The sequence below is a fragment of the Lampris incognitus genome, unplaced genomic scaffold (genome assembly GCF_029633865.1).
Source record: "Lampris incognitus isolate fLamInc1 unplaced genomic scaffold, fLamInc1.hap2 scaffold_82, whole genome shotgun sequence".
In the NCBI taxonomy this organism is placed as follows: domain Eukaryota; kingdom Metazoa; phylum Chordata; class Actinopteri; order Lampriformes; family Lampridae; genus Lampris; species Lampris incognitus.
In genome coordinates this window covers 148339-174203 of record NW_026611582.1, presented here as the reverse complement: position 1 = coordinate 174203, position 25865 = coordinate 148339, and the positions used below count along the sequence as shown (strand labels likewise).

Below are 25865 nucleotides of genomic sequence, written 5' to 3'. Positions count from 1 at the left end.
GCTTGCTACACTGCTGTTCACAAGGATGATTTAGCAGCAGCAGCCGCCGTTTTGTTATCCTCGCTCCCTTTATCATCTTGTGCCTGTGAGATAAGTCAGTGGAGTGTAATCGGGTCGTGACGCGGGAAGCGTCTTTGCTAGCAGCAGCATTAGCCACCCTGAGGTTGATGCAAGTCTGCACGAGGCAATCCCTGACCAGGGGACACAAGCAATCAAGCCACACGAACCTTCTCTTGAGAGACTCTGACACCGTGGGCTTGAAACATGTGTGTATGAAACACTCGTCAGAGCCTGGCCTCACCATAATCAAGTAAGCCCGAGTGCGCTCGGCCAGATGTGGGTACGTCAAGGAGAACATCATCCAAGTAAGCCATAGATGGGTGTTGTAGTGCCACAGCGTGCGCTTGTCCGGAGCATCATTCATATGAGTTTTAAGTTCCAGAAGCACCACGGTGTCAGCAACCGTATTGTACCCCACCATGTCGACTTCTATGTAGATGCCGGCTCCCCTGGGTAAGACTCGACATCTGTTCTCACAATTGTTGTGGAATGTAATCTTGCCGGCGGTGCGATTTGGGTTGGGTCGCGGTATGTTCACCACTTCAAGTTGGGAGATGGGTAGAGGAGAATCCGAACATCAATGACCTCAGGTTTCACAGGGAACACGTATGAGTAATCCAGCACTGAGGAATCAGTCAAGTACCGCTCACCTCTAGCCACCCGCGGGTCGATCAGCATGCAGCAGTTGGTCAGCACGCGGAACCAGGGCGTTATGCAATAGGGCTCGGTATCATCGAACAATCACCGCGAGCACCGCATAAACATCTGTCCCACATGTTTCGACCATATGTTTCGTTAATTTCATGCAGCCAATCAGACATAGTACATCTTAATCACCACAAGACAACAAGGAGGAGGAGGAGGATGCTGACAAGGAGCACGATGACTGTACTGATACCGATGACGAAGCTCCTCCGGTCAACGTATCGACCGTGGTACGACACGGCACTGGGGAAGATGTTGCTACAGTCACCTTGTCCTTGAAGGGCGATGAGTCTGTGATCAATAAGTTTGAGGAGGACGTTGTGAGGTTGTCTCAGCTGATGACAGAACGATATCCCGGCATCTTCACGGGGCCAGAAAAATCTTTGTGTCTCAGCGCAAAACGCGACAACCTCTACGTCGTCATGTACGCTCGGTTGCTGCACCCCACTCGGCCTATGACCCTGTACATCTCCACGTCAAACACGACCAATATACTACCGTTCAAAAGTTTGGGATCACCAAAACAATTTTGTGTTTTCCATGAAAAGTCACACTTATTCACCACCATATGTTGTGAAATGAATAGAAAATAGAGTCAAGACATTGACAAGGTTAGAAATAATGATTTGTATTTGAAATAAGATTTTTTTTTACATCAAACTTTGCTTTCGTCAAAGAATCCTCCATTTGCAGCAATTACAGCATTGCAGACCTTTGGCATTCTAGCTGTTAATTTGTTGAGGTAATCTGGAGAAATTGCACCCCACGCTTCCAGAAGCAGCTCCCACAAGTTGGATTGGTTGGATGGGCACTTCTTGCGTACCATACGGTCAAACTGCTCCCACAACAGCTCAATGGGGTTCAGATCTGGTGACTGCGCTGGCCACTCCATTACCGATAGAATACCAGCTGCCTGCTTCTGCTCTAAATAGTTCTTGCACAATTTGGAGGTGTGTTTAGGGTCATTGTCCTGTTGTAGGATGAAATTGGCTCCAATCAAGCGCTGTCCACTGGGTATGGCATGGCGTTGCAAAATGGAGTGATAGCCTTCCTTATTCAGAATCCCTTTTACCCTGTACAAATCTCCCACCTTACCAGCACCAAAGCAACACCAGACCATCACATTACCTCCACCATGCTTAACAGATGGCGTCAGGCATTCTTCCAGCATCTTTTCATTTGTTCTGCGTCTCACAAACGTTCTTCTTTGTGATCCAAACACCTCAAACTTGGATTCATCCGTCCACAACACTTTTTTCCAGTCTTCCTCTGTCCAATGTCTGTGTTCTTTTGCCCATCTTAATCTTTTTCTTTTATTGGTCAGTCTCAGATATGGCTTTTTCTTTGCCACTCTGCCCTGAAGCCCAGAATCCCGCAGCCGCCTCTTCACTGTAGATGTTGACAATGGTGTTTTGCGGGTACTATTTAATGAAGATGCCAGTTGGGGACCTGTGAGGCGTCTGTTTCTCAAACTAGAGACTCTAATGTACTTATCTTCTTGCTCAGTTGTGCAACGCGGCCTCCCACTTCATTTTCTACTCTGGTTAGAGCCTGTTTGTGCTGTCCTCTGAAGGGAGTAGTACACACCGGTGGAGGAAATCTTCAATTTCTTAGCAATTTCTTGCATGGAATAGCCTTCATTTCTAAGAACAAGAATAGACTGTCGAGTTTCAGATGAAAGTTCTCTTTTTCTGGCCATTTTGAGCGTTTAATTGACCCCACAAATGTGATGCTCCAGAAACTCAATCTGCTCAAAGGAAGGTCAGTTTTGTAGCTTCTGTAACGAGCTAAACTGTTTTCAGATGTGTGAACATGATTGCACAAGGGTTTTCTAATCATCAATTAGCCTTCTGAGCCAATGAGCAAACACATTGTACCATTAGAACACTGGAGTGATAGTTGCTTGAAATGGGCCTCTATACACCTATGTAGATATTGCACCAAAAACCAGACATTTGCAGCTAGAATAGTCATTTACCACATTAGCAATGTATAGAGTGTCTTTCTTTAAAGTTAAGACTAGTTTAAAGTTATCTTCATTGAAAAGTAAAGTGCTTTTCCTTCAAAAATATGGACATTTCAATGTGATCCCAAACTTTTGAACGGTAGTGTACTTAGCTGTTGATATTCTGCTCGTCATTAGTTGAGCACTTATAACAACACTATAGACGATTTCAGAAAACAACGCTATATAAACTTAACACAAAATGTAAGGAAATTTGTGTTTGGTAGATTATTTCTTTGTTGTAACGATGCTTCTTGGCATAAATCTTATATCAGGCAACTGATTGTCAGCACCTGGGGTACCAGAAGCTCAAAACAAGAGTCAATAGCAACAGCAAAGTAAGCTGTTTGGCATTGGCAGGGAAGTTTGGCAAATTTTTCATGGGCGCAACCCACATACTCAGCTCTGCTGTTCATCCCACAAATGCATGTTCCTTACACATGTGGCCCCATTTAAAAGGGAAATAAACAGGCTTTCCAACGGTATAAGATTTATTGCCAAGAATCATTGTTACAACAAAGAAATAATCTACCAAACACAAATTTCTGGAATTGTTGTGCTAAGTATATATATATATATCGTTTGTCGTTTGCTGAAAACGTTGCATCGGTTGCTCGCTCCTGCAGATTTCTCCTCTATAACATCAGGAGGATTCGCCCATTCCTCACCGACGAGATGGCACAGGTGCTCATCCAGGCTCTGGTCATCTCCCGGCTGGACTACGGCAACTTCCTCCTTGCTGGCGCCCCGGAGTCGGCCATCAGACCTCTGGAGCTTGTTCAGAAAGCTGCAGCTCATCTGGTGTTCAACCGCCCTAAGTTCTCCCACACAACTCCCCTTCTCGTGTCCCTACACTGGCTACCAGTTGCTGCTCGCATCCAGTTTAAGACTCTGGTGCTAGCCTACAGGGCAGTGAAAGGAACAGCTCCTTCCTATCTCCAGGCCATGGTCAAGCCCTACACCCCCGCCCGACCACTTCGCTCTGCTGCCTCGGGACGCCTGGTTGCCCCGTCGCTCAGAGGCCCTTGCTGCTGATCGACCCGGTCACGGCTCCTGTCCTGGCCCCATAGTGGTGGAATGAACTCCCCATTGATGTCAGGACAGCGGAGTCGCTGCCCATCTTTCGGCACAGGTTGAAAACTCACCTTTTTAAGAACTACTACCCTGTTACTTGTTCTTAGCACTTATTGTATTCACTCATTAAAAAAAATAAAAATCTCTTTCTTGCACTTTTATTGTAGCACTGGTTTTGCTCTTAGATGCTTGTTTAGATGTACTTATGACCTCTGATGACTAGTAGTTCTCCTTATTTCCTACGTTAAATGACGCACTTATTGTAAGTTGCTTTGGATAAAAGCATCTGCTAAATGACTGTAATGTAATGTAATGTAATGTAATATACAGCGCATCCGGAAAGTATTCACACCCCTTCACTTTCCCCACATTTTGTTATGTTACAGCCTTATTCCAAAATGGATTAAATTCCTTTTTTTTAATCAATCTACATACAATACCCCATAATGACAAAGCAAAAAAGTTTTGTGGAAATTTTTGCAAATTTGTTAAAAATAAAAAAACTGAAATATTGCATGTACATAAGTATTCACACCCTTTACTCAGTACTTGGTTGAGGCACCCTCGGCAGCGATTACAGCCTCAAGTGTTCTTGGGTATGAAGCTACAAGCTTGGCACACCTTTATTTGGGGTATTTCTCCCATTCTTCCTCTGCAGAGCCTCTCGAACTCTGTAAAGTTAGATGGGGAGCGTCGCTGCACAGCTATATTTTCAGGTCTTTCCAGAGATGTTCAATGGGGTTCAAGTCTGGGCTCTGGCTGGGCCACTCAAGGATATTCACAGACTTGTCCCGAAGCCACTCCTTCGTTATCTTGGCTGTGTGCTTAGGGTTGTTTTCGTGTTGAAAGGTAAACCTTCGCCCCAGTCTGAGGTCCTGAGCGCTCTGGAGCAGGTTTTCATCTAGGATCTCTCTGTACATTGCTCCATTCATCTTTCCCTCGATCCTGACTAGTCTCCCAGTTCCTGCCGCTGAACAACATCCCCACAGCATGATGCTGCCACCACCATGCTTCCCTGTAGGGATGGTATTAGCAAGGTGATGAGCGGTGCCTGGTTTCCTCCAGACGTGACGTTTGGCATTCAGGCCAAAGAGTTCAATCTTGGTTTCATCAAACCAGAGAATCCTGTCTCTCATGGTCTGAGAGTCCTTTAGGTACTTTCTGGCAAACTCCAAGCGGGCTGTCATGTGCCTTTTACTGAGCAGAGGCTTCCGTCTGGCCACTCTACCATAAAGGCCTGATTGGTGGAGTGCTGCAGAGATGGTTGTCCTTCTGGAATGTTCTCCCATCTCCACAGAGGAACGCTGGAGCTCTGTCAGAGTGACCATCGGGTTCTTGGTCACCTCCCTGACCAAGGCCCTTCTCTCCCGATTGCTCAGTTTGGCTGGGCGGCCAGCTCTAGGAAGATTCCTGGTGGATCCAAACTTCTTCCATTTATAAATGATGGAGACCAATGTGCTTTTCGGGACCTTCAAAGCTGTAGAAATTTTTTTGTATCCTTCCCCAGATCTGTGCCTCGATACAATCCTGTCTCGGAGGTCCACAGACAATCCTTTGACTTCATGGCTTGGTTTCTGCTCTGACATGCACTGTCAACAGTGGGACCTTATATAGATAGGTGTGTGCCTTTCCAAATAATGTCCAATCCATTGAATTTATTACGATCAAGGATGATCAGTGGAAACAGGATGAACCTGAGCTCAATTTTGAGTGTCATAGCAAAGGGTGTAAATACTTATGTACATGCAATATTTCAGATTTGTATTTTTAATAAATTTGCAAAAATTTCTACAAAACCTTTTTCACTTTGTCGTTATGGGGTATTGTGTGTAGATTGATGAGGGAAAAAAGGAATTTAATCCATTTTGGAATAAGGCTGTAACATAACAAAATGTGGGGAAAGTGAAGAGGTGTGAATACTTTCCGGATGCACTGTATAAACCCGGTGGTAAAGGGGTATTAGTGTAGAACAGAAATAAATTCATTTAAATCCTTTTAAACTCAGAAACCACGATTCAAGTCCCTATTTCTGTTATTGTGACGTTTATGCTACACTTTAAGAATGGGCTGTGTATCGCAGACACTAGCAAGCTAGACTGGCAGCAGATGTCTTTACATTATCCTTCAAAATGTCAACGTAATCTTCTTTCTTCATGATCCCATGCACCCCAACAAGGTTCCCTGTGTCTGAAGCAGCAAAACAGCCCCACAGCATTATGCTCCCACCACCATGTTTAACTGTGGCAACTGTGTTTTCTGGGTTGAAGGCCTCTCCCTTCCTACGCCAAACAAAAGCAACATCCATGTGCCTAAACAGTTCAAGTTTAGTCTCATCAGACCAAAGGACAGACTTCCAAAACTCATGCCTATGTTTCAGATGTTCACGGACAAACTTCAGTCTGACTTTGATGTGCCGCTGTATGAGCAATGGAGTTTTGCTTGGACGATGACCTCGAAGCCCACCATGATGAAGAGCCCTCACAACAGTCTTCCTTGAAACATCAAGCCCAGAAGAGGCCAGTTCAGCAACAGTCATCTTGGCAGAGATCTGGGGATTGTTGTTGACATCTCTGACTATTTTCCTCTCCAAAGTTTTTGAAATCTTGCACTTTCGACTATGCCTTGGTTTGTTTCTAACTGAATTTGTTTCCTTGTGCGTTGCAATGGTGCAATGGACAGCTGTTCTAGACACCGTGAAATGCTTGGACATGGCAGTGTAGCCTTCCCCCTTAAAATGAGCATCCACTATCTTCTTTCTGAGTTCCAGACTGATTTCTTTACTTTTTGGCATGATGAAATTACTTCTTACCAAGAATTTAAGAGTAGTCCCTCTCAATCAAGTGTTCAAATGCAACTAGCCCTATGCATTGGAGTCCCTTAAGTAAAGTTCAATGCTGATTTATTGCTCGGGTGTGGTTTGAAAGCAAAAAGAAAAAAAAAGAAAAAATCATATGGGGGCTAATAATTTTGACCACCTCAATTTTCCCTACATTTGGTATAAAGCAAACCTGAAGATTTATTTTAGATTCCAAAATGTACCAAATAGGGGCCTTAACATTGATGAATGTTTTACTGTGTAAAGTTTTATGAATGATGCAAACATTGGGCAGAATTTTAGGGAAATTTTCAATAGTTTGTTGGGGGCTAATAATTTTGACCTTAACTGTACATAGATGTTTTCACTGATGATGATAATGATCTTGGCTTTACTGATCAGGTTAAGCATAAAATTAAGGAGGTTGATGAGGAACCAGTTGCACAACCATACCATCACATTCCCCTGACAAAGTACAGAGAGGTCTAAGAGCACATTTCAAAGCTATTGAGGAAAGGTGTCATTAAGGGTAGTGACAGCTCTTATGCTTGTCCTGTGGTGATACTATACGTCTGTGTAGACTATAGAAATTTAAATTAGAAGACAAAGAAACATGTGTTCCCACTATCCTGCACTGATGCGAGCTTTGACGCTTTACAAGGCGCAAAGTTTTTCTCAACCATTGGTCTTGCCAGTGGATACCACATGGCGGCAGTAGATGAACATGACAGGCATAAGACAGAATTTGCAACGTCTTTTGGTCTGTTTGAATATCTTCGCATGTCCATGGGTGTTTGCAATGGATCTACAACGTTCCAATGGTTAATGCAGGCAACAATGAGGGACCTGGTTTTCCAGATTATGCTAGTGTATTTGGACGACATACTAGTGTATTCGCAGAGCTTCCAGGAACATGTAGAGAGGCTAGAAACAGTGCTAAAACGCCTTAAGGAGACAGGACTGAAAGTGAAGTGGGAGAAATGCCATCGCCTTCAAAAAGAAGTCAAGTTCCTGGGGCATCAATTCGCCGCAGACGGTATAGCTACAGATCCTGGAAAAGTAGCAGCTGTAAAACAATGGCCAGTCACTGCTACATTGATGGAACTTAGATCATTCCTTGGGTGTTGTAGTTATTATATGAGATATGTTGAGGGTTTTTCAAAGATTGCCGGTCTACTTCATGATGTTGTGAATTTGTGTCTTAATGTTGGCAACCCAACTAAAGTCAACCAAATGCTTTGTGCATTATGGAACACCGAATGTCAAAATGCTTTTGACGCCTTGAAAGAAAAACTTAGTTGGTTATGCTGATTTTACTCGTTCATTCATATTAGAGACCAATGTGAGTAGTCATGGCTTAGAAGCGGTCCTATATCAGCAACAGGATGATAGAAAAAGGGTAATTGCATATGCCAGTCGGAGGCTGAGAAACGCAGAAAAGAATGACAAGAACTATAGCAGCATGAAGCTTGAACTACTGTCACTCAAATGGGCAATAGTAGAGAAATTCTGTGGATATCTGCTTGGTTCAAAATTCACAGTAGTGACTGACAACAACCCCTTGTGTCATCTCAAAAGTGCAAAAGTAGGGGCTATAGAGCAAAGGTGGGTAAAGCAGTGGGCCGCATTTGATTTTGAAGTTCAGTATCGTCCAGGGTGGTGCAACGCAGAAGCTGATGCCCTCTCACGCCAGTCGTTAGCAGGGGAGCCTGACACTAATGGGAAAGATGCTGAGTTTGATGCCTGCTTTAACATTTGTAAGATGGCATGCAGAGGAACTACGTACACAGTTCAACCTGTTGAGGGAGTGCCTGGTAAGAGAGTGAACAGGGTAGACATTAGGCCATGTGTAAATCCAACTCTCCCTAGCGCTATGCCTAGAAAGAAGGTTACCAGACCAATTCGTGAGCTTATTCAGTCTGAAGGTTCAGAATCAGAGAGGTCAGATGAAGAACATGATAATGGAGTTGTGATTGAAGAGGGGGTTTTTTTGGGTAAAGAATAACCCAGAAACCGATCCCCTACCTGTTCCTGACCCTCAGTCTATCGAGTCAGTAATGCCTGATGTAGAGTCCAGTGTTATGGAGACTGAGACTTTGGACCCTGAACTGGGACAGTCAGTAACTGTTGATTCAGAGCCCGTACCCGACCCTGTAGCTGTGGTACAGGTTCCCATCCCTGGTCCTCACAGGAGTAAGAGAATCAATGCTGGTGTGCATACAAATCCGCATCATGAGCCAAAATCAGGTTTAGAGACTCTGTCCCTAAGTTCAGCAGTTGTATCTCAGATCCTAGTGAATTTAGGTTCAGCATTCTTTAGAGAAGCTTTGAAAGAGCTGAAGAGTACTTGTGCAGTCACTGAGGAGCTTGAAAGTTAAGGAGGGGAAGAGTGTAACCCAGTGGTAAAGGAGTATTAGTGTAGGACGTATCCTTATAAACTCAGAAACCACAATTCAAGTCTCTATAATCCCTATTTCTGTTGACATTTATGCTACTGTCACTTTAAGAATGGGATGTTTATCGCTGATGGCATGTGAGGAAGTGAACAATGTTCATTGTGGCCACTTTTTTTGGAGCATGCAGAGCCGAGAAGGCAAACAATTGTAGACCAGATGATGGCAAGGGTTTTGTGTCTGTCATAAGCTCTTCCAACCTTTGAGAAGCTGCCACTGAATGTATATTTGAATGTCCTGTGTGTTATTCCCCCGGCATCATTTATATTTATATATCTATCAGCGGAGGTTTCTATAAGACAACAGGTGAAGCAGTGCTTCACAAAAACACAAAAAACATAAGATACATATAACATAAAACATCATTTTTAGATGACAACATTTCACTAGAATGACTATTTCGTCTGTGAATCAAACCCAAAAAAGGTGTCACTGTTAAAAAAAAAACATGTGTCGTCGGTATTGTGCAACACAGCGCGCTCTTCAGGTGACACAGCGGAGTGTTCTACTTCACTAACCCAATGTAAGTGAATGTAAGTTGACGTAGTACCTTACACGTTGCTAATTGGACAGTGTGAGGGCAATTCATATCTGTATGTTGCTTACTTTTCCTCTTTGACCACAGATCAGCTATGCTATGGTTACATTGTTTGAACAGATGTCTGGGGGCTCGTATGTAGTAGGACAAGGAGGATGTTTAAAGGTGCCTGTTCTTATGCCAAATGGTATGGGCCTGATAACAGAGGGAGGTGTGAAAGCCATTTGAGTGTCACGGGAAGTGGTCCTGGAGGGTCCTGGCAGAAGGTGAGGACAAAGGAGATGACCTCTTGGAACAATAAACCATCTTTGTTACCCAGCAGGAGGATCACCCAGCAGGGATTCACCAAGATAAGTTGTGTCCTCCAAGACAAGACGATGTAGAAACTCTTTTAAGTATGCACCTGGACTTCCGGTTATGGCGAGGGACTAGGAGGTCGCAAATCTCAAGCTCTGCAGCTACCGTGTAAATTAATCCTACAATACTAATCCGAATCTTGTCCAAAGTCACGCAATACGTGTATAAGAGTACCCAGAACTAAAATGTCAGGGAAAAACCCGAAAGAAAAGGCAAAGAGAGAGAAAGAGAAGGAGAAAAGGAAATCGCGACACGAGGAAGGGGCTGAAAAGGCTAGCGACGCCATGCAGGTTGAAAATATGGCTAACGACGAAGACGACCACGAGGAAGAAGATGACGAAATGCTAGACACAGATAAGAATAGCAACCAAGATATCATGAAAGCCATACAGTCTTTGAAAAGTGGACTTTACAAGAAAATTGATGGAGTGCAAGCGACAATTGCGGATGTAAAGAAACAGATACAGGACTGCACGGGTCGCATGGAACAGGCCGAACAACGGATGTGTGACGTGGAGGACGACGTGAAGAAGCTAACATCCCGAGTTAGCACGCTGGAAAGCACCGTCAAAAGCCTTACTGACAAAGTGCAGGACTTGGAATGCAGGAGTCGGCGACATAACGTAAGGTTGGTGGGCCTACCGAGAAAGAAGAGGGCCAGGATGCACCTGCATGTTTGGAGAAGTGGTTGCCGGAGGCTCTGAACATGGATCCGCGGGAGGGCTTGGTAGTGGAGCGGGCTCATAGAATCGGCGCTCCGGTAGACTCTCGCACGGGTCGTCCAAGGACATTGATCATGAGGTTCATGAACTTTAAGGACAGGGAGCGAGTACTAAAGGCAGCCAAAACCAAGGGACAGGTCCTTTACAAGAACACGCTGGTCCGTTTTCACATGGACCTCTCTGCTGGGGTGCACAAGATGCAGCGCGACTACGACCAGGTCCGGGAGAAGCTGAGAGACAGGGGGATCCACAAGCACAGAATCATCTTTCCAGCCCGGCTCCTGGTAACACACGACGAGAGACCCCACACCTTTCAAACCCCAGCAGAAGTGGAGAGGTTTATTCAATCCCTTGGATAAGGACTGCCGCAGTAGCCTATTAAGCCCACTTTATTTTATTTTATTTCCATTTACACGAAAGATGTAGCTACGCGTTCGGAGTGTCGCCATTTTGTTTTTGTTTAGGCTTTCTTTTTCTACCTGGACAGGACGGAGTCTCGTTTATAGCTAGACTATTCAGCTTTTGTGGAATGCCCTTAACCCTGAATGAGAGACAATGTCCAAGCACCAGCCGAAATGACGTGGGCCCATCCAAGTAGGCCTAGACCTAAGGGACAGAGTCATCATCGGTTTGTGCGCCTGTCGGAGGAAGGAAGGCCTAATGCATCGCGGACTCTTGTGACCAGGCTACAGACTTTTCCCTCTCCTCGTCTTCCAGTCTGCATGCACGGGTTCCAGGTTGGTGTATGTGTTCGGGTGGTTAATGTTATATATGCCTACATGTTGTAAGCGTTGCATAGTTCATTACTGAGGTTATGTGTGATTAGTATTTAGAAAAAGTAAGCCAGCGAGCTGGAGCGAGAATAAAAGAAAAGGTAGAGAATTCGTTTTAGCGCTAGTTAAACGTGGGATGGGAGGGGAGGTCCAGAGTTCCTGGACTTTAGGTTCGTATGGGGTTGAGGGTGGGTTTTTGTGGTTTCATTTTATTATTTATTCTTTCATCAGTGGGTGTGGTTTCTCAAAGTACTTTTCCACTACGGGTCCTAATATAACATACATCATACATCAATGTCAAGAGAGTTGCAAAGTAAAACGTACTTGGTGGAATTGTAGGGGTTTGATCAAACTCACAAAGGTGAAGCAGGTAATGAGCAGGATAAAATCCTTGAAATCAAAAACCGTTTTTTTACAAGAAACACACATGGTGGATGAGGATGTTCCCAAAATAGCAAGACGGTGGCAGGGTCAAGTGTTGTCTGCTCCGTACACCACTCATGCTAGAGGGGTTATGATACTAATTCATAAATCGGTTCCATTACGGGTACAGCATGTAGTTAAGGACCCTGCAGGGAGGTATATTATAGTCCAGGGTAGGTTATTATCTGAAACCTTAACTTTGATAACTGTTTACGGCCCCAATGAAGATGACTCTAAATTCTATAATAGTCTGTTTTTGACTGCTTCAAATCATCCTGGGAAATACATAATAGCTGGCGACTTTAATAGTACGTTGGATCCTTCAAAAGACAGGTCAACTGCTTTAGATGATACCCACAGTAAGTCCAGAAAGACGATACACCACTTTATGAAGGACTTGAACTTGTTTGATGTTTGGAGGCATGGTAAACCGAACACAGTAGAATATTCCTGCTATTCCGGTACTCATAGAACTCACTCACGCATAGACTACTTTTTGGTTTCAGCACTACTAGCCTCCAAAATAGATGAATGTCATTATAGTAGTAAAGTTCTGTCTGACCCCGCTGCAGTATCCTTGACCTATGAAGATAATAACTTAGTGTGCGGCCCCCCGAGATGGCGTTTTCAACCCGGGTGGCTTGCGGATCCTACATTCATAGATTTCTTAGATAAGCAGATTGACCTGTATTTTCAATGTAACAAGTCCCAGACTTCTGCTAGCACAAGGTGGGAGGCTTTCAAAGCCTTTATTAGGGGCCAAATCATTTCCTTCACTAGCTCCAAGAAAAAGGCTACACGACCTGAAACGAAGACATGTGGAGTACAAATTGTACTCCATATGCACTCCGTATGTACTCTGTAGTTTTCCACTTCTCTGTGTGTATGAAATTTCTCACTCACTGCGGAAACACACACATGGCCACTAAATCCCACACACTGCAGACACACACGCATGGCCACTAAATCCCACACACTGCGGACACACATGGCCACTAAATCATGAGGGCCTCTCCGGCCTGGGACAGCAAAGATAAGGGTAACGGACCCACAGACACACAACAGACACAGGACATGATTAACGTAGATGTTTCCCCGCATTCCTTTGTAAGACAACACCTTGGTTAATGCAAGAAACATAGGGTATGACGCGACGGACTGCTCGATAAAAAACCACTACCTCCAGCTCAGAGGCAGAGCATATCCTCACAGACGAACCTCTGTGTGGCCTTATGTCTCTCCATCTGCAGATGCATTAAAGATTCCTGTTTGCTCCAATATTTGTCCGATGATTATTCTCCCCAGAGGTTGCTGGGGCAAGAGCCCATTAAAAGGATAAAGGAAAATCCACAACAATTTGGTGTCAGAAGTGGGATCTCACATCGCCTGCCAAACGGACAACCGGCTGACTGATCATCTCGGGACGAGGACATAGTCACCGATCTCCCAATAACCTCACCAGGTTTGAGAAGAAGAAAGGGAGAAGCGGGTGGTCCGTTTGGTCAGTGTCGCTGAGATCCCTCAGCAAAACCCTGGGACAGTCATCGCACAGGTAAGCAGGATTCTTTAAAGGATAAAATTGTTAGGGTTTGTGGAAGACCCCAAGCGCACGACACCAGACAGAGATGGGGTTAGCCGAAAATTGGCGTTTCCTTACGCGTACAAATAGTTAAACATCGGAAGGCAATGAGCGACAAGGAAAAAACGGAAAGTCCAAGGGGGAAAAAAACTCGCGGGTAATCCAAACGGGAACACGGCAGGATACTTCCACGGGGAAGCTTTGCAAGGGAAAAACATGAACCAAGGGCTGGGATGAGTTCGTAGAGAAAAGGACCGTGGGAGGAGAGTGGCTGCTACTGCGGGTGCGGGGAGGTTCAACACGAACTGACAACGGGCACGTGGGAGGCCACCAAACTTAAGTCCAGCCCTGATGACTAAGCCAGCCCTGACGAGCCGATTGGCTGCCGGCGCGGGGTGGGCGGGCCACGGCGCGGGGTGAGTGAGCCATAACAAAAATGATCATTTCAAACGCGTATGAGGTCGTGCACTCACAATTAAGCGGTTGTTTACCCTCGGTTTCCTGCAACGTAAAGCGAGTGTTTACCCTCGGTTTCCCACTTCTAAAGTGATAACCTGGTAGGATCAAGTGAACCGGCGCTACGTTAAGCGGCTGTTTACCCTCGGTCACGCACTAATAAAAGTGGTCAGCTGGTAGGGTTAAGTGAGAAAAAATAAAATGAAGAAGAATGGGTAACAAGGGCAGTAAACTGCCCCCGATAGATATGGAGGGTCCGATCTATCAGATAATGGTAAGGAAATATGGTGAAGACTCGGTAAAATATGTTTTAGACTGGATACAGGGTCATGGGTTTCCTGTTGAAGGAACTTTGAGCAAGAATAAACTAATGAAAGTCCGACAGCCCATGGAAAAGGGGGGGGGTTGCCTTGACTGACTCTGACTGACTTTTGTGGTTGACATGACTTGTCTGTGTATGTGTTCATAGTTTGTTCCGTGTTTGTCCGTCTGGCCATTTTGTGTTGTTTAGAAGTTGCAAGTCTTTGACAGTGGCTTAAATGGGGATATAGGAGCTGGGGGAGGTTTTGTTATGGCTTTTCCAAACCTTTTGTTTTCCTGACAATTGGGGTGTGAGAGGGGTTTTCAGAGACCACCTCGTTTAGCATCCTTATCAGACCCAACCCTGTTTTTGTTCCTGTTTGACAAACAACTGGCTTTAGAAAGTCACCAACCTGAAGCATTGTTTATTCAAATCCTTTCAAGAAATCTACTTCTTTTCTTTCCGAGGTACCTCATATAAAATGTGATATATCCATTTGGGTTTTTTATTTTTCATTTTATTTATTCTGTTTTTCTTTCTGTTACTGAGATTTTTTTAAAGAATAACTGTTGGGAACCAACTGCCTACCCACTTCACACCTTGGGGGAATGGGGGGTTGCCTTGAGAGTAACAGGGACAATGTAAACCACAGTTATGTTGTTTTAAGCTGTTGTTGTTTTTTTTTCCATTAGAAGACACCCATTGGTTAATTTGTTTTTATGTTGACTTTCCTCTGTGTTAAATTGAATTTGTTTTGTTTTTCAACACTAAGGTGTGAATTTTAGGATGTTTTTTTTTAAAGAGGGTATTCATTTCTTGACAATTTCTTGTGTGGAGGACAATTACATTTTATTTGAATATGAATGAAACCTACTGAGTCATGTGTTTTAAAAGTCTATGCTATGGCCATGTTTATGTTATTTTTTACCATGAGTTTGAACCTCCTCATAAGACTCATTTTCGGTTTGATTCATTTGGTTTTGGCTGAGTACATCAATTTCTTTGTATTGTTAATTGAGCGTTTCTTTCCTTTGAAACCCCACCGCCCCTCTTTTTGGGGCCTTGAAAAGGGGCTTCTTGTTGTTTCGCTTGGTTAAGGTGGTGGGCATTTGTTTTTGTCTTCAAACAGCTCATTGTTTCAATGATTTACAAGATACCTTATGGTTTTATTAATTTAAGTTTGTTTGGACGTTCAGGATCTGAGACAACTATCTGTATCATCCCTCATCTGTTTTAGTTTCAAAGACAATTTATTTCAGATAAGTACAACATTACAGACTTCAGAACATTTGTAAACAGCTTGGATGAAATGAAAGTCAGATTCATTTCACTGCATGAAATTGTTTGTGGTTTACTAACAACTAACATACAAACTGCTCATATCATAATTTCATTTTTGTCCTTCATGGTTAAATGGGTTGACACAATGTGTTCTGTTCTTGTGTAAAAAGAGGGGTAGTGGGAAGGAGGAATTGAAATTTAGAATGGTTGTGAGCCTTCTTCTGTACAGTTTGCTTTGATTTTTTATTTCGTAAGAAACAAACGGATACGAACTTGGATCATAGCGGAAGTATCTGAAGAACACTGAATCAAGTTGACTACGAATCTTCAGAATCCTAGAATGACAGTGTTTTCAGTGTTGTGCAGTTTCTCTCTGAAAGTTTTTCCCTCCAGATATTGTCACCACCTGCTCCTCCCCCTCCTCCAGACGGGCTGAGTAACACCCCCACTTCCGTGGTACCGGGTCCAGGGGCCCGGGGTATGCTCCACGGAAAGACAACCTCCCGGCTAGACAGAACTAAGAGCAACCCGCCACATAGCGCGGCTGTAGGAGCTGTGTCTGTGTGAGGGTGATCTCCAAGGTGTCCCGGTCAGCTTCCAGGTGAGAGAGGAGGTGAGGGTGGTCTGCTCCTGGCCCAGCCAATCCTCCAACATGAAGACCCCTCTGGTTGTCTAGATGAGACTAGCACCAACTCCCTAGCTCTGGAGACCATAGAATTGGGTTTGGTTTGAGAGTCCGAAATCGCCTTGCCTCTGTGGAGTCTGTAACCAGTGACAACTTTGAACATTTAACTGCAGCTGAGTCCACCATCAAAATGCTCCGAACCCAAAACCTGTCTCTGCAGGACCGAACCGACGACCTTGAGAACCGATCTCGGAGGGCCAATCTCCATGTACTGAACATTCCTGAAGGCAGTGAGGCCGGTAAAGATCCGGTGCAGTCCATGTCGGAGATGCTGATGCAAATAATGGGTCCTGATGTCTTTTACTCGCCTAGCCGTAGGAGCATCACTTTTCCTGGGTGTCCTGCTACTCCTCACCTGCTGCATCGTGCCCATAGTTCGGCGTGTGATACACAGCCTCATTGCTACTCAGCTTGTGTATTATCACCTCCTTGCCCAATAGGACGGGGACCTTGTTTCGTCTTCCCCCTCTCCACCACTGCTGTTCCCCTCTTCCCCGCCCCCCCGCAAGGACTCCGGTTCTGAATCCTCCTACACCTCCTCCAATGACAGCGACTCCCCCGTCTGAATGATACTTTATGACGGACACTGGTTAACCCTTTCATTTACGGTTGTTCTCACGTCTGTTTATCATTTCTGTATATGCATGTAATGTGTGCTGATTTGTATTGTAATCGGTTATTTTCTTGCCCGGTGCGGGATTCGATACGGGGTGTACTGCAACTCAAGGCGACATCACTAACCGCTCGGCTAAAGGGTCAGACCCGTTAGCTAGGGACTAACGTGTCTTATTAGTAGTTTACAGTATTATTTCTAAGTTACCTCTGGGTGTTCAATGATGAACAAAAGGGGGGAATTGTGGAGTACAAATTGTACTCCATAAGCACTCCGTATGTACTCTGTAGTTTTCCACTTCTCTGTGTGTATGAAACTTCTCACTCACTGCAGACACACACACATGGCCACTAAATCCCACACACTGCGGACACACACGGCCACTAAATCATGAGGGCCTCTCCGGCCTGGGACAGCAAAGATAAGGGTAACGGACCCACAGACACACACCAGACACAGGACATGATTAACGTAGATGTTTTCCCGCATTCCTTTGTAAGACAACGCCTTGGTTAATGCAAGAAACATAGGGTATGACGCGACGGACTGCTCGATAAAAAACCACTACCTCCAGCTCAAGTTAGAGCATATCCTCACAGACGAACCTCTGTGTGGCCTTATGTCTCTCCATCTGCAGATGCATTAAAGATTCCTGTTTGCTCCAATATTTGTTCGCTGATTATTCTTCCCAGAGGTTGCTGGGGCAAGAGCCCATTAAAAAGATAAGAAAATCCACAACAGACATTAGATGAGGAAATTAAAAAACTGGAAACAGAAATATATAATAATAGAAATATACCTACAGATGTTCATGCAAGACTGCTACTGCTTAGATCACAGTACAATGAATTGGCAGCTAATAAAGTGGCTGCTGATTTAATGAGACTCAAACAGTCCTACTATGATCGGGGGGGAAAGCCCGGAAAACTTCTAGCATGGCGCATTAAACAACAACAAACATAAAGGTCTATTAATTGTATTGAAGTCCCAAGTGGTAGAACTATAGTGGACCCGACAGAGATTAATGAAGCCTTTAGAGACTTCTACGGGAAATTATACAGCTCTGAGTGCTCTCCTAATCTGGACACGCAAACACAATTCCTAGATAATCTTAATATTCCTAACATTTCGGAAGAGGAATGTAGAGTATTAGATCAAGATGTAACTGCATTGGAAATTGCAGAAGCAATTGGGTGTATGCAGGCTGGAAAATAAGCGGGTCCAGATGGCATCCCTATAGACATTTCTAAAAAATTTCAAACCAAATTAATACCACCCCTCTTGGAGATGTTTCAGGAATCCTTTGAGAATGGTCTTCTCCCTACATCTATGAGGGGCGCCCTAATCACTTTACTCCCCAAACCGGGGAAACCAAATACAAAATGTGAAAATATGCATCCAATTAGTCTCCTAAATTCTGGTACAAAAATACTCTGTAAAATTCTTGCAAGAAGATTGGAGGATCTTCTACGTAGAGTAGTGGGGGAAGACCAGAATGGATTCATTCAAGGGAGACAGGGTTTTCATAACGTTAGACGAGTGCTCAATATTTTATACAGTCAGAGGGAGGCGCCTGACACGGCCTTACTTTCACTTGATGCAGAGAAGGCCTTCGACCGTGTTGAATGGCCTTATCTGTTTGAGGTGTTCACACGATTTGGCTTTGGGGATACATTTATCAAATGGGTAAGATTGCTTTGTACAGGGCTTACTGCAGGAGTTTTGACGAATAGTAAGGTTTCTAAACCTTTTAACATTTGTAGAAGTTGCCCTCAAGGGAGCCCTTTATGGCCTTTACTTTTTATCCTAGCGATAGAACCATTTGCTATAGCGGCGAGGACTGACAGCGATATTTATGGAATTCGATAGGGACATCTGGAGCACAGGGTAGCACTCTTCGCCGATGATGTGATATTAATGCTTAAAAATCTGCATAAATCTATCCCAGCGCTCCTAAGCCTTATTGAAACATTTGGGAAAATATCCGGTTATAAAGTTAATTACTCCAAATCATCTATAACGTTACCGAATGAAAGAGAGAGGAAGAATGGTCTTGTTTATGCTTCTACCTTCAACCCAACAGACACATTTACATATTTGGGAATAAAAATTGTCCCTGATGTGATGGGTCCTTAGGGAAATGAACTCACCGGACAACACAAAATTCTATTTTGGGGTTTTTATTCTGAATGTTGCCTCACTTCAATAGGAGGACAGCGGTCGATAGGAGAATAGAAAGAAATAGATCACGACTGCATGAAAATAAAATACACAAATGAAAATGTACCCAAATGAAATATATACAAATGAAATACAGTAGTGGGCTTCTGTAAATAAAACCCCAATACAAAAGAAAACATTCAATGTTAATTACATTAACATTAAACAACAGTAGCATTAAGGCCTTTATGTGAAATAAAGTGCATACCGCCACTCACTTGCAGCCACGTTTCAAGATGGCCTCCTTAGCGTGGCTGGCCAAGAACAGCTACAGCAAAACTGTCTACCTAGTCAAACATTCACAGTAGTTGATTCAACAACCTCACAGTTACAAAAGGAGAATACCGAAATAAAATACCGAATCGCTACAAAATAATATGCACAAAATACCGGAGTACGCACCGCGGGTAACGCGCAGTTTTATAAGTACCAGTAAATGGCAAATAATAAAATCCGAACACGCGGTTATGCATACTACGCAATTCAGAACCATCCATGCAAAATAATACTCCATCTCACTCTAATAACTCGTAAATATACACTTTGAGATCTTAGGTACTGGATATGAACATTATTTCCATAAGTTGAAGGTAAATTTTAAAATATTTACCCCGATGCAGGCTGCTATGCATCTCTGTCCACCATGCTTCACACTGTCCTCGCTCTGACTGACACTAGGCGTCGCGCGTGTGACGTTATAACACTGCGTCGAGCTTAATCTCTTAAAGGGGCAGTACAGAATTACATTTCACTGCAGGACGAAAGATCGGTTCTTTACCACTCGGCTACACTGAGGTGAATAAGATTGCTCAGTCAAATTATGAGCCCATCCCGGACGCTAGTATTGCTTCGATAGAGCGTTGGACATCCTTACCTATTTCAATGATCGGCAGGATTAATATTCTAAAGATGAATATACTTCCCAAATTTCTTTATTTGTTCCAGAATATCCCCCTACCCCCTCCTTCATCTTTGTTCACGAAAATCAAGAAACTGTTTACCAACTTTATTTGGCAAAAAAAAAACGTCCTAGATTACGTATGTCTTTACTTTATCTACCATATGATCGAGGAGGCCTGAAATGTCCAAGTATCCCACGGTATTACTGGGCAGCACAATTAAGGTCGATTATGTTTTACTTCTCATCTTGAAGTCCCCCAGCTTGGATTGATCTGGAAGCCTGCTCTGTTAAACCGGGCTTACCATTGCACCTGTATTTGTATTCAGCAGACCGTAAATATCTGAACAAAAATACAGACAACCCTATAATATTGAATATGATTGATGTTTGGTTCGACGCTTGTAAGTATTTGAATATAAATATGTCCCAGTCACGCTTCAGTCCTATTTGGGGTAATGCCAATTTCAAACCAGGGCAAAATGATAGGGGATTTAAATTATGGGCTGAAAAGGGGTTAAGGAAAGTGCAAGACATGTACAGGGAGGAGGATGAAGTATTAATGTCCTTTGAGGAGATATCTACCAAGTATGACATTCCAAGGAATCCTTTTTTCAAATATCTTCAGCAAAGGAGTTTTATATCATCCTGTCAAAGCCATTCATTAGACATTCCTACCATTTCTATATTAGAAGCTGCAGTCACAAAACACTGTTATGATAAAGGTTTAATTTCGACTATGTATGACTTATTTGTATCTGGATCTGATGAATCATCAGAGACAAAACTGAGATTATGGGAGGGAGATATAGAGGAGGAAATATCTTTAGAGGAATGGAGTGAGGCATGTAAAGAGGCCCAGAGACAGACAGTTAGCAGCAACCTAAAGCTTCTATAGTATAAATGGCTGATGCGTATATATATAAAACTCCTGTTAAATTGCACAAGTTTAATGACAATATTCCTGATACCTGTATTAAGTGTAGTGAGGCAAGGGGGCGCTGTTTCACTGTATATGGGAATGTGTGGAAGTGAAAACCTTCTGGCAAGATGTTGTTGATATGATTGATCAAATTTTGTCAAAGAAATTACCATTGAGTCCAAAGCTTTTTATTCTTGGTTTATATCCTACCATCCCACATTTACATAGCAATGAGTTCAGATTTATAGATATGTGTATATTACAAGCAAAACGTGTAATTGATCTTAATTGGAAAAGTGTTGATGGACCAAGAATTGGTAGGTGGGTTAAAGAAATGGCTTCAAACATGTCAATGGAAAAGATAATGTATATTGTTAGACGTAAACAAAGTGTTTTTGTTAAAATCTGGGGATTGTTTCTGTACTTCTTAAGACGTAATACTAATGTTGGTAACTTGCTTCAGCAAGAACAAGCTCTGGGGGAGTAGAACAACTCTATCTGATTGTTTATATGCGTAAAAGCAACTGAAAAAAAACACACCCTCTGGTCTGTGAAAGAAATTATTGTTATTATTATTTTATGTTATTATTTTTATTAATTTAATTTTTATCTTTATTATCTTCTTTAACCCTGCTTTGAATTGTATTACTTGTTATAGGGATGGGGTCAGGGTGAAAATGTTTGCTGTACTGTGCTATTACTTGTTTTGATGTAATTTGCAAACAAAATTCAATAAATATATTGCTTAACAAAAAAAGTATGCACCTACCCCCTCCCCATGACAAAAGAGACTCTGTGTACATATCATTGTGATCAAAGCAACGGGTGTTGTTCTACTGTATGATATAAAGATGGTGTGCTCTGAGATTGGGGCATGCACAGGCATCTGAGTTTGTGCGTCTGTTCATTGAACATATATTAAAATCGTGGGACAATACTGTAAGATATTTTCTCTCTCGCTCCTCGTTTGATCTCAGAGTGGAATTAAATAATTGCCATATTCTTCTTTGACCCACTCTCTGCACGGATTACATCTGACCCGCCAGTCTGGTGAAGGGATTGAAAAATTGCCTAAGAGCCAGGAAATCTACCTCTCCTGAGGACAGCTCATAGTTGACTCCCAGGGTTGAGAAGAGACAGTTGTGGGATTGTGGGGAAGGGAATTGTGTGATATGGGTTTTTTATCTAAATGAGGATACAGTTTTGAAACCACGTGAAGACGTCTGAAGGTAATGATATTCACTTAGGGGTGACGACCCACTGGCAAAGGAAATAATAAACAATGTCAATTGAATGGTCATGGTAGGATATCTCTGGGTAAGAGTGAGTGCAGATTAGAAATTTTAATCTAATGAAAAAATTTCTGGCACAGGATAGAAATCTTGTACCCCAGACTCAAACAATTAAAACCATACAAAAAAACAACCAAAAAATAATGTAGTTATTAAAATCACACTAATCTCACAAATAATCACATAAATACAAGTCTCTCATATTAAATTAGTCTCACAAATAATCATAGTCACACAATACTCACAATGATCACAACTCAGCTTTATAATCGTATAAAAAGTCCTTTGTTGACCAACATTTATCTAATCTATTTTTAAAAGAATGAAGTTAAGGACCCTACACTACATCATCTGGAAGTTCGTTCCACAGTCTTACAGCACGAATTGTAAAGAAGTGTTTTTTCTCTCTCTTTTCAGAGTGTCACTTTAACAGGAATAGTTTTAAGGAGTTCCCTCTTAAGTCATACCTATTATTCCACAAATAGACAACACTCTCAGCTGTGAAATCATATATTTTATGTACAAGCTTATAGACTTCAATCATGTCTCCTCTCTGTCTCCTGTATACTAGAGTTGGTAATTGTAAATTTCAAATTCAAGATGAGATCGCACCATGGATTTATATAATGGTAAAACTATTTCCTTACCAAACTTTAGAAAAGTTCTTCTAATTATTGGCAGCATAGAGTTTGCTTTCTTATTTTATTTTTTTAGAAATGTGCATGTGAAATTCAATTGAACTATCGACCATGACACTGATGTCCTTTTCTTCTTACACTTGCTGAACCATTAAATCTCCAACTTTGTAGTTAAACCGGTTGGCATTTGTTTTTCCATGTGTAAATGTGTGCATTTTTCTGGATTAAATTTCAGTAGCCACCTATCACACCAGTTACTCATGCTATGGAGGCGTGCTTGAAGATGGGCTGTATCAGTGTCCTTATTAATTATTCTACATATTTTTGTCTCATCCGCAAAAAAAGTATGAATCAGATTGTATCACACTTGGTAAATCATTTATATAGACAGCAAAGATTACAGGGCCGAACACAGAACCTTGTGGAACTCCAGAGGTCACCGGTTTCCATTTTGAAGTGGCCCCATTTACCACCACCTGCTTTTTCCTATTATGTAAAAAATCCTGTATCCAGCCTGTAATTCTGACATCTATGCCATAGGATTTTAATTTTGACAGCAGTCTTTTATGAGGAACTTTATCAAAAGCTTTTTGAAAGTCCATATATATGCAATCAACTGACTCCCCTCTACCCAAAGCTGCTGACCACTTATCAAGAACGGTGAGAAGCTGAAGTGTAGTCGATCTTCCAGATATAAATCCACACTGCTTGTTACTAAAAAGTTGTTAGACTTCATATGGTCAACAATATATGTCATAATTAGTTTTTTTCCCCATTGTCTTACATACTATAGATGTCAGAGTAACTGGCTTGTAATTTCCTGCTAGTGCCTTGTTTACTTTTTTTTAAATTGCACTGATATGTGCCTCTTTCCAATCACAGGGTAAAGTTGATTCGTGTAATGATTTATTAAACAGTATTGTTAGAGGTTTAGTAATAACACTAGCCAATTCCTTTAAGATCCTAGAATGTACTGCATTTTGCCCTGGTGATTTACAGATGTTAATATCCTGTAGAAGCCGTTTTATGTCTTCAAAAGTTATTATAAAACATTATGTTTGCTGAACTTCCACTCTCGGCAATTCAGGTATGTGCCCTTCAGATTCGATCACAAATACACTACTGAAATAATCTGACAGTATTTTTGCTTTTTCAGTGTCTTTGTCTGTTTTGGGGGAGTTCATATGCTTCTGCTTAATATATAAATCTCCTACCGATGTCTTAATTGTTGTCCTCTTATTAATATAATTCCAGGTAACCTTTGGTTTCAGCTTAGATTGTCTTGCTAAGTCTTCTTTGTATAGCGTTCTTAAATAACGTGTTCTTGTTCTCACAAAATTTCTAATTTCTAAGTCTTGCTGTTGTACCTCTGCTTTTTTACTTCTTATTGCGTTTCTTGCAAGAATTTTTTTTTCTACAACTTTCCGTTTTGTAATACTATCCAAGGGGAATTCATGCTTTTTATTCTGGGACCTGGTTTTACTGTTTGGTATGTACTTATCTTCTGTTTCACTCAACTTATCCTTTATTAATCTCCAATTGTCTTCAACATCATAATTAGACAGTTATTGTGTCCAGTCAAAGATTTCCAATTCTCTCGTGCTTCCTCTAAATTCCCCTTGTTGTAAATTTTTCTTGTTTAATTTCTCACCGTTTTTGTGTAACAAATGACCTTAAATAATATGACACAATGATCACTTTTACTTAAAGGGCCTAAATACTGAATGTCATCTATTATTCTATCCTCATTTGTAATTGTAAGAGTCAACACATGTGGTGTGTCATCACCTTGTCACCTTGTTGGTTCTTGCACATGTTGAAACAGCAATGCATTCTGTATACAGTGCAAAAACCGGGGCCGTGCCTATAGTCCCCGGGTCCTATATTCCCCGGGTCCTATGTTCCCCGATCGGGGAATATGGGACCCTTTTGGAAAAAAAAAAAAGGGTTCCATATTCCCCGTTTTCCCCTAAAAAGGTCCTATAATCCCGGTTGCAATAGACACCGGGGAACATAGAACCCTCTTTTGGAAAAAGGGTCCTATATTCCCCGCTGTTTCCAGGGGAAAATAGGACCTTTTTCCAAATCAAGGGTCCTATATTCCCCGCTATTGCCAATCGAGGAACAAACCGGGGAACTTAGAACCCTTTTTGCAAATTATTTCCTTAACGGGTCCAAAATAATAAAAACTGGGGTCATAGCTGAGTTGTTGGCTACGACAATCTATTCCTCCGCTGATTAAATTAGGCCGTATTACCATTGTTCGCTGTTGTATATCACAGGCCACCTTGAGTGCGTATCCAAATTCGGCCTAGAGGAGGCTGTAATTTGCTTTATTGTTATTTCTTACCAATATTTACTGCATTTGCGCATTATAGATCCTTCTGATTGGGACTGTTGGCTCCCTCGCAACTTCTGCAATCACCCCCTGTCGGAATTCGGCACGGTGCACCATTTCTCTGTCAGGGGGATGCACGTGTTCCCCAACATTGTGCACAATAATGTTAGCATCCACGTCCTCCACTTCAGATCTATTTGTGATCAGTGGCACTCTACAGTTCCACGTCCAGCACCTCCATCTAATGGTGTCTTGATTGGTGCGGTGCTTCTGATATCTGAAGTTCTCATGTACCAACACTTTGCCCCCTCGATCACCATCCATAACTATCGCCATTGTTTGTCTTCTTGTAGGCTAGTAAGCACATGACAGTGAGTCCACGAGTTATCACCAATAACAACCAATTGTTGCAAATTGTTGCAAGTTCGCGGGCGGTTTAGACATTGGTGAATTTTGATCATGTGGTTTAGAACGCCAGGAAACTTGCGTGCAGATGACCACACATCCACGACAAGTTTTAAATATTTCCAAACTCGAAATCATGTGTGCATTTGGCTATTTCTAAATTATTTTTCGAGCAATATGTTTTTTGTGATTCAGCTTTAGCGTTGTTGATTAGCCTTTCATTCATATTTTGTCAAAAAGGCGTATTCATTAGCCTAGGCCTATGTCCCGTTATTTCTGTAGCATACAGCATCTTAGAATCTTAAGAGACAA

General features: G+C 42.4%; 1 pseudogene; it reads left to right on the top strand.

The window, feature by feature from the left end:
- Window positions 1–497: 497 nt before the first annotated feature.
- The window catches only part of LOC130134066 (cytochrome b-like), a 46309-nt pseudogene continuing 20941 nt past the window's right edge, over window positions 498–25865 (top strand).